We start from the raw sequence: 13,214 nt of genomic DNA on the forward strand, positions 1-13,214 counted from the left end.
CCTTGAGGAAAACCCAAGGACAATGCACAGGCCCTGACTTCAGTTCCCAGGACTGACAAAAAAAAAAAAGAAACAATACAGTTGCAACAACACAAAAATCGGCTGTTCTTCTTTGCACTAATAAATTACATAGAAAAGAAAATTCTCATAATGACATAAATTGGTATAAATGCCTAGGGGAAAAAACTTAAGGAAGGAAATAAAATACCTTAATATTGGCCATTACAAAACTTTAAAAAAAGTAGGGAAAACACAATTTACTGAATAATATCCAGTGTTTATACAATGAAGAATTGATACTGTTAACTTGTTTAGATGACTCAGATTTACTTATGTGTTCAATTCCTACCACAATCCAAATGATATAATAGTCTGAAATAGAAATATATAATATATATTACTATATATTACTATATAGCACGTTAATGCTATAATTCCATATTAATTATTCCTTCTAAACCTAAAATGTAAGGGGTCAAGATGGCTATATCATGCCTTAGATTGAAATACATTATGACATGGCTAAGTTGTAGAATATGAAAATGTATTCTCAGGTAAGAGGGAAATTATACAAATGAGTGTAATTCATTGAGTAGCAAATAGGACACCTAGGCAGATAAATGTTTAGCCTGTAGAATATTTTTTTCAGAAGACATATAACCCTGAGCCTTGGTTGCTAATATACTTTCTTTGAAGTAAGAATTTATGAAGTCACCACTTAAAAACATATATATCTTATGATAGCAACCATTTAATATCCAAATACTGGATGGCTATGGTTGCATCTGCATTAGACTGATTTTCACAGAAAATAATTATTATCATTCTAGTTTATGAAAGGACTCTAGCAGTAATGAAAACACACATACAATAGTCTGTTTAGCTTCTATCTCCCTACTGGAAACAATGTGGGCACCCATTCTTTGGCTACAAAGGCAAGGCACAGGGCTATACATAAAAGTGATATCATTGTATTTATCCAGCTCTCCGATAAATGAGTTGCTGATGTAGCTTCAATGCTCAGAGCTCAGGTCTAATTCATGAAAATATGCAAGTTAGACATTTGAATAAAGATATGTAAGATAGATGAAGCCATGAAGAAAATGGGATTCAAGTAAAAGTGTATTTTTGAGAAGTTCAAATAGTAGATATTCCCTGACTCTAAGCAGATTCTCTGACACTTTTCACAGATGGAAAAGGGGTATAATCATGCTAATCAAGTTCTGAATAAAATCCTTTCGTGGCATGATCTGTGGTTATGCCACATTCCTTTCACCATTCAATCTTAATAAGAAGCCTGATGGCAAATGGTGTCATTTTAATACCACAGATCAGGAAAACATTCCTCTTCGTGAGCAGATCTGTGAATAATACCACACAAAATAAAGTCCACTGCTGCTTTTATGAACTGTGTGCTTCAGTAGTCATAAGTGCAGGGTTAAACAGTTAAAACTTAAACACTATGGAAACTAAACTTCAAACACCATAAATAGAGTATTCAGCTGATCAAGGGAGCCAGCGGAGGTGGGAATCTTTCCACCTCAAAGCACAGACTGGTGTTAGAGCCCTGCCTCTTGCAGCCTCTAGGCCTTCTGGACCACAATAAAAAAATAGCATCCATGATAAATAGGCCGTTTAGCTCTTTCTCACTGTTACAGTGCCATGTATGTTCAACTGGATATAGGCTTTGAAAATCCAACTGACATAAAGCCTGCTTATTCCTCAGGCTGCTACCAGGCTTTGAGCTATACAGGTCATGAAGTAAATTAAGTTTTTACCGGTAGTCTGGAAAAAAAGTATGAACTTAAAAAAATACTCCAGAGTCATTTCTATTTAATTCTATTTGGACTAACCTATATTCATGAGCAATATTACTAAATGTGTTGTAGGATAGAACTTGTGACTTCATAAATAATTTCTAAATTATGAGATTAAAACCCTGAGGTAAGTGTCAATATTCTTATAGTTAGTCAAGAACTGTGACACACTGCTAAAATTACTGAATATCTAATTCCAGATCAAATGCCACTCTTAATATCTTGTGACATCAAATGAGAAATTAGCTGGTTAAGAATATAGCTTCCTCAGAGCTAAATGAAAAGATTGGAAGATTGATTTATAAAACTCGATTTAATTCTCTGCCTTCTCCACAGGATTACTGAAGGTTTAGTTTTAATGTATAAGCAAAGATAATAAAGACTTATTGGACAACACTAATGGCTGGATGCCTTTCTTTTCAAATGTTGGAAACAATCTTTTAAATTGTTAACCTCTCAGCAAATGAGAAAAGGCTTTCTCAATTTGGTTTGTCCTGAACTATACAGGATGATGAGAAAACAAGATGCATTGAGAATTATGATGATGCAATTATTCTTACTTCCCTATGAGTGGAGGTACGACATTGTTGAAAACCAGAAAGTACAATAATAACCAAAATAAGAAGTATAATTATAGAAGAGGTGGAAATGGTGGTGGTTTTGATAGTGGCAGAAGAAGACAAATACAGAAACTGATTCTCAGATTAGGTCTGACTGTCTAATCCAAAGTCAGAATGCATATCAACAAATGCAAAAATATAGTTGAGGGAGGAAAATCTCACCTTTGGCACCAAATTCTACAGCTAAATAACCACTATATTTGTGAAATTGTATTTTTCCCTTTAGATAGTTGAAGACAGCCTACTAAATTTTAAATAATTAATTTTTTATTTTGCAAAAGAACTATGCTATGGAAGTTAAAATAAGTTTTAGAGAACCATCTAAAATAACGGAGAAAAATGCACTTTTAGTTGAGTACATGTAGGCGGAAGGTTAAAAGAAATGTACCAACAATTTATTATCATCTTTAAATCCTAGAATATGACATGTGTAGTTTCATACATATAATTTTGGTAATGCATTATCTATTACTTTATCACCAGGGACAAAAGCAATACATGTTATTAAAAATTCTGCTTAAGATGCAATTTCAAGTATATGCTCGCAATTAAAAAGACAAGATTGCAGAACTGGCACTAAGGGAACATCCCTGGCCTTGTCACCTTGCAAATAGGTCTGTCACCATTGCATATTTGATGTGTTCACAGACAAAAGCTTCCAATAGGCAAGTGGAAAATTGCAGGATATGTCTTCATTATCAGTGCACCCATGAAAAGAGACAGCCCTGGCAGACAGAGAAGTCCCTTACCCATTCCCTGTTCAATTACCCCATGTTGCATTGTCAGCCTTCCTCCTCGTTTTGTAGGCTTGTAAAAAGCAGTTGCTTCATTACCTCATGTATCACATTTTCAGCATCTGGTAAACTTTTTATGAAAGGATTCTATAGCACCAATTTAGCACAAAAGAGAAGTCGTGGTTTGCCTTCCCCGTCAGGATATGTTTTGTTAACACATAAGGAATCCTATTTTCAAGAAGCTGTTAGGTTTGTAGACATACTGTCAACAGTCTTAATCCAATTTATCTATCTATCTAGATTTGCAAAGTAATACCAGGCACAGTCATAAAGCAAAAACAAACATCGAAAAAGCACCTGCTGTGGCCCTGACATAGATGTTATATAAGACTAAGCAGGCTGTTCAAATAAGATATTCCTGCTTCACTAACTAAAAGCATGGGGAAATATAAAAGAAGGTACACATTTCTATGGGGATGTTGCTCAATAAAACAGTAATTCTGATCTATATTACACTTTTGGACATATTTTTCAGGGCTACTGACTTAAAAATTGTTTTATGGGACGTAAGAATTCCCTACCCAAATAGAATAAAGTAGCCAAAGTTGGCAGTGTATATGTAAAGTAGAACACCAAAATGTAACAAAACAAATATTTGGACAGCCCCTAAGGAAGAATCATGCTTTGTATATAAAGAGATTTTTAAGTCCCCAATTTAAAAGGCCTCCTTGTAGAAGTGAACACATACTCCAATTATAAGATGTAGTCCAATGTGAGTGGTTGTGAAATTAGCTCATGGCATGCACACTGTGCTTTTTAAAAGAGGCATGTCCTATGCAATGGAATTAGAACAAGTAGAAAACAAAGCTCAATGGAGAAAATTTTATATTTTCTCTGATTTTATTGTCAGGATAATGTATAGAGGGGCTACAGTTAGATTCATCAGGTAGTGGGTACATTACTTCTTGCACATTGATACCCTTTCTTAGATTTTTAAGTGTGCTTATGTTTAATATATCAAAGAGACACAAAGCATAGAATCTAGAAATTCCAATTGTCAGAATTTACTCAAAAAGACAAGAAATATATTTGATCAAGAACTTCAACACAATTATTCAAAATAAGCTTCTTTGCAATATTCTAGAAAGAAACAGCACACATAATCAAGTGATTTTAAGCCTTCCTACTAAATTTACTTTGTTATTGTGTAAGATCATATAATTTATTAATTTTAAATGGCCTTCCATTAAGAGGTTTTCTCTTCTCCACTCCTCTCCCTAGATGTGTTTAGAGCTCAAGAAATGCTGCGATTCTAGTAATAATCACGGCAATACTTGACAGGAATGTGAAAGTAGCTCTGTTAAGAAAGGCAATATGATATATGAGCAATGCAACTTTTTTCTGAAAACTGTTGAATAACAAAGGGTTTCTGAGATAGGAGAGAGCAATAAGGACTGCTAATCTGATTAAAATATAATCCATGAATGTGTGTGAGCACCATTTGTGCAATTTATACACCCACCAAGACGACTGGGAGGAATGTACAGGTTCTTGTGGGTCTGCACACCAGTGGGAACAGACAAGGAAGGAAGCCAGGACGAAGAAGGGTGACGATGGTAAAAATTTCTATACATGTAAGAAGATATAATAATGAAACCTGTGGATTTTGTTTTAGAAGAGGTGACTCGATCAGAGTACAATGTCTCCTTTTACAGAAAATCACAATTAAACCTCCGTACAACATGGATGGCAAAAATGTTTTAAAAATAACTTCTGTTTATAAAATATCAAATATTTTCTGTATCTTAAAAAGTGTTCAAAGTGAGGTGGGAGTTGCTGATGTAGAATAATCAATAAAGATCTGGCATCTCTCTAACCTGATTTGCCATCCAATGAGATACTATTTACTCATTCTGTGACATGAGAAATCATATTTGGCACTTGGCTTCATGAGCCATGAAACAAAGACAGCTCCCCCTTTTCTCTAAATGTCTGGTGTTTTATCATCTCCTTGCTGATCAGTTTAGGAGTTGGGTGTGGGTGGAGCTGAACTCACAACAGACACAATGAAAGGCACACACTGCCCTTTCCTGAGTGGCTAGTTTTCTAAGGACTCTTTGAAACTAGGGCACAAAATATGTTTTGCATTTTCCCCCTATCATTCTCTCATTGCCACAATAATAGTTGTGGAAAATAAAAGAAAACTATGGACACCAGGAAGAGAAATATTAAATTCCCATCCGGCTCTACTACAGGATGCTATTTTCATCTTCATATCCCAGTTATAGTGCACTGTACTTACTGATATGAGAAATGCTACTTTGAATATTTAATGTAGTGCTAAATTACCGGTACTCAATGAATAGTAACAATTCTGTACTAATGTTAATAAATGTGTGTATGTCTCTTTAATGTACTATTTCTGTAATAGTGAGTAGTAGTATTAGAGCAGAAGTTGAAAATCACTCCATGACTAGGCTAATTCAACTACATTATTTTAAGGTATGTATTATTTAAGGTATTTTATAGGTATAGGCTCTGTACAAGTATTGCTTGTATACTATTGGACAATGAAGGAACGTAACATAAATGGAAAAGATATAAATTCTTACAATAAAAAAATTGAAATCCAAAATAGAGCTCAAACAGTTGTGGAAGTAATTATAAAGTAGAACAATATTTTTACTTCATTTTACGTTTTACTACATTCTTATTTCATTTTCACTACATTTGTCCTTCATGTCTTGCTTACCTTGGTGATTGGAAATACTCAGATGAACCATCTCTTTAACTTGGTTGCACCTGATAGAATTTATATTCACTTTTTCTTTAAAAAATTGTTGTTTTGTTTTTAAACAGAGAACAATCGTGTCTTTAAAAGACATGGCCCAGGTAATCAGGAGAGTGAGAAGAGAAATCGAAAAGGCTACAGAGACCTGAACTGACTGGAGAAGCCATTTGGAATGAGAGGAATTGTGAAGTTCTCATCACCTGATGCAAATAGACATGTGTAACAGATGCTGTGGAAATAGTCCAGCTGAGAAGACCAGTGATTTACATGTATTTTCTATTTCTCTCCATGGTGTCAGCGCTCTCTATAAAACCTAACAGTCATTGCATATCCATGATATGTGATAGAGAAACGGTCTAAATGAAGGTCAGAAACCCAAAACCCTGCAAGAGGAACTCTCCTTCTGACCAGCATGGGAACTCTGAAGTTTTAATTTTAATTTTGTTTTCTTTTTAAAGATTCAGTAAAACTCAGAAGTACCAAAAGTGGTAGATAACAACTAAAATGACATCAGGTTTCTTAATTAAACAAAGATCCTTATTAGACTTTGGCCTAATTTTGGTAATTCACAGTTAAACAGTGGAAATTAAAAATCACTAAATTTTATTGCTTATAAATCTCTACAGCTAATCAAAACACTGCTCCTTGCAGACAGAAATAGGTATTGTCTTAGCTCTTTCAACAATCTTTGCCCCAAAATAAAACTGCATTGCTTCATCTGTATATCCCTGACTTTTTCCTTTTTGCAACACGCATGATCTAAATTATATAGGTTAGCTTCCCATGACCCTCAGCTGACACTTTAGGAAAAGATAAACAGTTGAATTTATGATGTTATGAGGAAAGTATTATAGCATTGTTCCCGTTCTGAAATATTCACTGTAAAAGAATCATTAAAATTATTTGTGGTACAATGTATTTTTGTAGGTATTCCTTACTTCATTAGAAATTAGAAAACACTGTATTTTATAGTTCTGATTTAAAAAATATACCAAATAAATGACATTTCTGGCTTTAATGTTTTATCTACAATTATCAATGACTTTGCATGTAACATTATTTTTCTTCATGTGACTATTATCTGTATTCAAATTTACTCCCATCAGAGTAACTTCTCTACATATCATTTGTACAAGGAAGTATTGTACCTCTTCAGTGAATGTGCTATAGAAATGGACAACCTGAAATGAGGGACCCCTGTAGCTAAGTGTCATTATAGTGGGTTTGTATACAGCTAGGAAATAAATATTTTTCCAAGATCTTTATTCTTTGGTGATACTCAATAATCCAAAGCAAATTCTATACAAGTTTTCTGCATCTTTACTTATTCAATATCATACTCTGCATCCCCTAGGACACTCGGTAATCAACAAAGTTGTTTTACAGATATTTGCTTTGTTTTGCAGAAAAGTAGGAGATATTATAGAGTTAATACTTCTATGTATTTATCAATAGGAAACTATCAAACAGCTATCAATGTTTGCTTGCAGTTATTTCTACTTTAGGGTGCATTACATTCCATATAAAGATTCAGTGTATATGTATAAATTTATATATATGTATATGTGTATATGTTTTGTAATGCTTAAATTTGATATAGAATTAGGTACAGTTATTTATGTTTATGTCTTAAGGTGGTTGGTTTATATGTAATGTTTAATTATTTTTAATGTTTAAAATATAAAATTTGGACCAGGAGTTTGACAATTTTAGTTACTCCCAGACTTTCTGACAGAAAGATGTTTTCATATTGATAGAGAGATACATAGCTGTTTTCCTATTGATAGATATATAGATAGACAGATAGAGAGTTGAACAGGTAATTATTATGACTATATTTACCTTACATTCCTCTATCCCTTTGTGCAACTTCCATAGTTAAATCCACACCCCATGGTACAAAACTTGTTCTCCAGGGCACTTTTTACTGAAAACTATTTTCACCATACACAGTTTGCCTACCTTCATGCTTTTCCTTCCTTCCTTCATCCCTTCTTTTCCTCCTTTCTCCCTTCCTTCCTCATTTCTTCTTTCTTTGTTTCTTTTTAGTAGTAGTAGATTTTGTGATCTTAGCCGCCTACTTGTTAGTAAACACTATCGCTTGACCATGTCCATATCTATATCTTTCCGGTGTTACTTTATTATTTAATTTATTTAACTACCATCATTCTTTTGTACAAAATGAAAAATTATTTCTTTTTTCTTACAATACATAATGCATTACTTATATTAGTTCATAAGGTTCTGTCTACAATAAATATAGAATTTGTCATGAAGCACTTTTTGTTTTGTTTTGTTGTTTTCCTGACTTAGATAAATATTGAATTTAGCCTTGGAAAATTTACTGTGCAACATAGCAAAGGCATACCTTGAACCTAAAAATGGTGTCTTATAAAACAGAGAAGATGATTTCAAAGGGTACTACTAAAAATATGGGAGAAATTTAACAATAATAAATATGAATGAGTTCATTGTTTTAATCTGTATAGCTCTTAATGGTGATAGAAATGGAAGTGTTCTTTGCATAGGAAAATGTCACATTAACACACATAAATGAATGATAACCAGAAATGTACTGATTGATTCAGGAAAAAATATAGCATGATAAGTACATTTTAAATGCATTTTAAAGAAAAATTCAATATTCCTTAACTAAAATGGGAAACTTATTTCTTTAAAATGCTGAAATCTTATTGGTATCATTGTTACCAAATAATAAGAATGATCATTTCTGGGACAAAATGGCTTACATGCAGTGAGGTCCTGCTGTTTAACTACTGACTGAAAAACTGTATGTGAACATACAAGCATAATGTTTATTTAAATGGTTATTCAGATACTATTAGTAGATAGGCTGAAAATACAACTCAAGTAGTAAAACACATATAAGACACATATAATTTATATAAATCACATTGATTTGTAAGGAAAATTTTCAAGACTTTTATCAAATAGTATTTTCAGTATAACACTATGGTTGTAATAGATGAATGCAGTTCCAACATGAGTATCAGTTGATATTTTTACTTGCACTAACAAGACAAAAATTAAACAACAAGGACCCATGCCAAAACTTAATTGAATCATTTAAAGATGTGTTCCTTCTTTGAGGAATTTGACAGTTGTTGTTTTGTTATACTAAACATTAATTCTCCAATTTCTGCATTTTATTATAATGACTATAAACACATCAACATTTCTTTCATCTCATTTTTTTTACATTTCACACATCTCTTTATGGAAAATAAACCATACTATAAACTAAGTTGGGATTCAAAACATTTCCCTAATTTATATTATATAAATATTACCACAAGAGTGTATTTCAAATGATCAATTTGATATTACTGAGGTTGGCTGTGCAAACAGTAGACACTCCTGATTTCTAAGTCCGAGGTATAGTCCTGATCTCATTTGCACAAGGCTATAGGTTCTGTTTACAGCAACTTTTACCCCCCCCACCACAATAAACATTTAGAAATGTGTTCAGTATAGTATACTGTTATGTTTGTATCAGAATAAATGCAAATGTAGTTAAATATTTAGAAATCAATTGGGTTTAGCATGCATTACCTTTACTAAATTTATATATTTTAATAGTAGAATGTGTATTACTTTTTATCTTTTAGTAATTTCTCCCTTAGATCAGAAAATCTCTGAAATTTTTTTAAATCAGTTCCCCAGTATACCTTTCCCTTGCTATGCCCCTCTTGACTAGGCTATAGTATAATTTGTATTGTGTTTTACGAAGTATTTTTTGCCAGTCCTATGCTTGGTTTCAGGGCCTGAGCTCCGTTTTGGGGTTTTTCTCAAGGCTTTTTTTTTTTCCTATGTACCGAGGAATCGAACCTGGGTCTTCCTGCATGCTAGGCAAGCACTCCACCAATAGGCTAAACTATCGGCCCTGCAAAATATTTTTAACATGAATCAAATTAAAAGAAAACAATGAAAAAAATCCAGAATGGTGACCATTCAACAAGACTTCAGCCTTTTAATCCTCAAAACTGTCAGTGTCATAAGATTCTTGAAAAGTAAAAGAGAAACCTATTGTAGATTTAAAAAGGGGAAACATGTGACAATAAGGTACATTTCATGAGTCTAGGTTATAGCAAGAAAAAAACAAGCTAGAAACATTTCAACTAAAAAAAAGACATTTAAAATTTTAACTATGAAACGCATGATAAGGTATTAGTATTTGATTCCTTCCTTTCTTTCTCTGAATTTCAAATATATAGTTTAAAGGCAATAAATTTACAATTTTAGCCCCAACTTGACTATTAATGAAGCAACCACAGTGGGTTAAGAGCCAGGTAGTACTCTTAACTTATATGATCTAATTAAATGCACTAAATCTTAATAAGCTCTTATACTGATTGTTCTCACATAAGGTGATCAACTTTAAATAAATATTTTAACTAATGATATCATGATCACTACAAACCTTAATAACCAAAAAGAAATTATTTCCTTATGATCCAAGCTTGGTGGTTTGTGGAGGCTTGGAAAACACAAAGAAGCTTATTGATGATCATTCTTTTTTGTTGTTTTGCTAAGCTAATGATTGAATTTCTAATTTGCAGTCCTGACTGTTAGTGATCTCATGGTGCATTCCACATTGCACTTTCTAGCTCAAACTTCCAATTCACTTTCATGATTCCAAATTTCTGCGCTAGGTTACTAGGAAAGCTAGAGACCCCTTAGGCTTTCTGTTTGTATAGTAAACCTCTCCTCTGTGTGACTTTCTTCTCCTGATTGAACGGAAGAAATTCAGCACTCTGTCCAGCTATGAATGCAATCTTTTACACCATTTCTCAAGATTCATCTCAGATTTATAGCTGCACACTTAGAAGTATGGTGATGTAGAAATGTTAGGCAAGGCATAAAACTCTATTTTCCCCTTTCTCACTTCAGCAGAGCACAATTTCCATTTATTCACACTGTATTTCCTCACATGATGTGTTCTTCAGGCCCAATGCTATAAATTTGAAAATATTTATAGGCAAGACTACCATCGATGTCATTTATGCTTTGCTGAGAGACATTCAGAGCTCATACAAATAATGTAGAGCCATCTACTGTTCAGGATTATTCCCTATTAAATACAAAAGTCCACTTTTGATGACAATATTCTTAATGAGTTCAAAGAACACCTGCTTAGGACTGTTCACTTGGTTTTCCAAGTGATTAGTTTTAACTTTATAGAGTGGGAAATCCACATATCCCTTTTCTCTCAGTGTTTCAATGACAATAGTCAATGGGTTTAAAAACTTCATTTTTAGGCAGAGAACTGTAGTTGTCCAGCCAAGAATATTGTTACTTTAAGAATTGTATAGCAACTAGGCAGAATTCAGAGGCAGTGGGATTTAGGGAGAAATCAGCATGAGTCATTCCAGGAATGAAGTTTGGATGGGATACTGATAGAATAACTGTGGTGGGACTCGAGTACCTCCTGTCTCTCTTCTTCCTATCTCCATTTACCGATGAATGAGAAAGTCCATCTGAGTAATTTGACAATGGGAATTTTCACAGCCAAACTAATAAACACTGGTAGTGTCTTCTAATTGCACACTCTTTGGCATGTTACTAAACAATCAGTAAAGCAGAATGAAATGGGATAAACTGAAAGACTGAGTAGTTGCTATTTAGTCTGTGGTATAGGGTTCTAAATTCTAGTTACCTCATTGGAATCCCATGCAAAGAGACCTTAGAAGTCATATGGAGACATCTGATTTGTTAATTCAAAGGCTTCAACAATTCTAACCAAAAGCAGACAGCTTCCGAATTACACTGAGAAATATACTGTACCAACCAAGGACAATGGTCCTTTAGGGTTCCTCAGCCATATCTCCAAACATGTCCAAATGTCTCCTACAAAATAATTCCAGAGGCTTCTGAATCGAATAATATATCAAGGACTCCACTTCTCTGGTACCCTTTTCCTGTATCATTTTTTTTCATTGCTATGTCACAATATCTGGAAATACAACAGAAAAGTAGCAAAGATATACTTATTTTTTAACCTGGTATAAATATACATTTATTTGTTTATTTGAAATAGGAAAGGAGGAAAAGAAGATGATTGGGAGGGGTGGGGGAGGGAAATGGGAACAAAAGCATGAGAAGAAGTATCAATGTGTGAGAAGTAATGCACCTACTTCCTTGTAAATGTAACTGTAACCCCTCTATGCATTACCTGGACAATAAAAAATAAATAAAAAGATCTACTGTGCTCTTGGTTTCATGCATTATCATGGTGAGGAAATTGTGATATTGCAGAGTCACCCTGTGGCAGCCAAGACATAGAGAGAGACAGAAAGACTACCAGTGGCTTTTTCATTTCCTCTTTTTATTCCCTCTGGGTCTCCAACTTATGGACTGCTGTTCCACACATTCAGAATGTGTTTTGTTCTCCTTAGTTATTTATCTGTGAACATAGCTCTACAGTACACATGGAGGTAGGTATGCTTTTCTAGTCTCTGAGGCACTTATCCACAAAATCAACTTGATAATCAAGATAAACCACCAGAGCCCTTCTATATTGTCTTTAACTATTGTTTTGGATAATCTAGATATTTGGAGTCCCAATTCAGTAGAAACTTTCAATCTCTTTTTTTTTTAAGTCCACAAAATAACTTGCTGAGATTTTGATTGCGATTACATTGAATCTACGGATAGATTGCAGATGAAAGGAGACATTTTATTCTGAGGCTCCTTTATTCTTATTATAAAGATGATGCGCAGAGTGCTTATCATTTCATAGGAAATAACTGCCTTTCTTTATGAAGTGTCACTACGTCCTTTACTCTCTCCCTTCAGTCTCTACTCAGAATTTCTATAGTTTGTTTTCCACAAAGTCTCCCGAGTACCACTTCTGCATGTGTTCTATTTCTCTGTCCACATTACCTCCCACCCCCAAGAAAGATAAATGAATAAACAAGACAGGAAGTCTTTGTTTCCATTTCCTGTAATTCATTTTGATAAATATTGTCTTATATGATCAGAGGTGCAGAGACAGCATGCCTCTGGGTTCCTCCCCTACGGGTGTCCTACTTTTCCTCACTGTGTGTGAATCCCTAGAGTCCTGGTAATGTCTCCAGGTATCTTAGATCTAGTTCTCACATAGGACAGAAACCATGTGCTGTTTGTCTCTGAGTTTGGGTAGCCTCACTTAACAGGATTTTTCTAGGTCCATCTATTTCCCTGCAAATGATATAATATTATTATTTCTAATGGCTGTGTAAATGTAAAGGCA

General features: G+C 33.8%; 1 protein-coding gene across 1 annotated transcript in view; it reads right to left on the reverse strand.

Moving 5' to 3' along the window:
- The window catches only part of Ctnna3 (catenin alpha 3), a 1,180,588-nt gene that overhangs the window by 119,850 nt on the left and 1,047,524 nt on the right, over positions 1-13,214 (reverse strand). The gene's annotated exons all lie outside the window — the stretch shown is intronic.

This window comes from Megascapheus bottae, chromosome 15 (assembly GCF_031878675.1).
Source record: "Megascapheus bottae isolate mThoBot1 chromosome 15, mThoBot2.hap1, whole genome shotgun sequence".
Taxonomy (NCBI): Eukaryota; Metazoa; Chordata; class Mammalia; order Rodentia; family Geomyidae; genus Megascapheus; species Megascapheus bottae.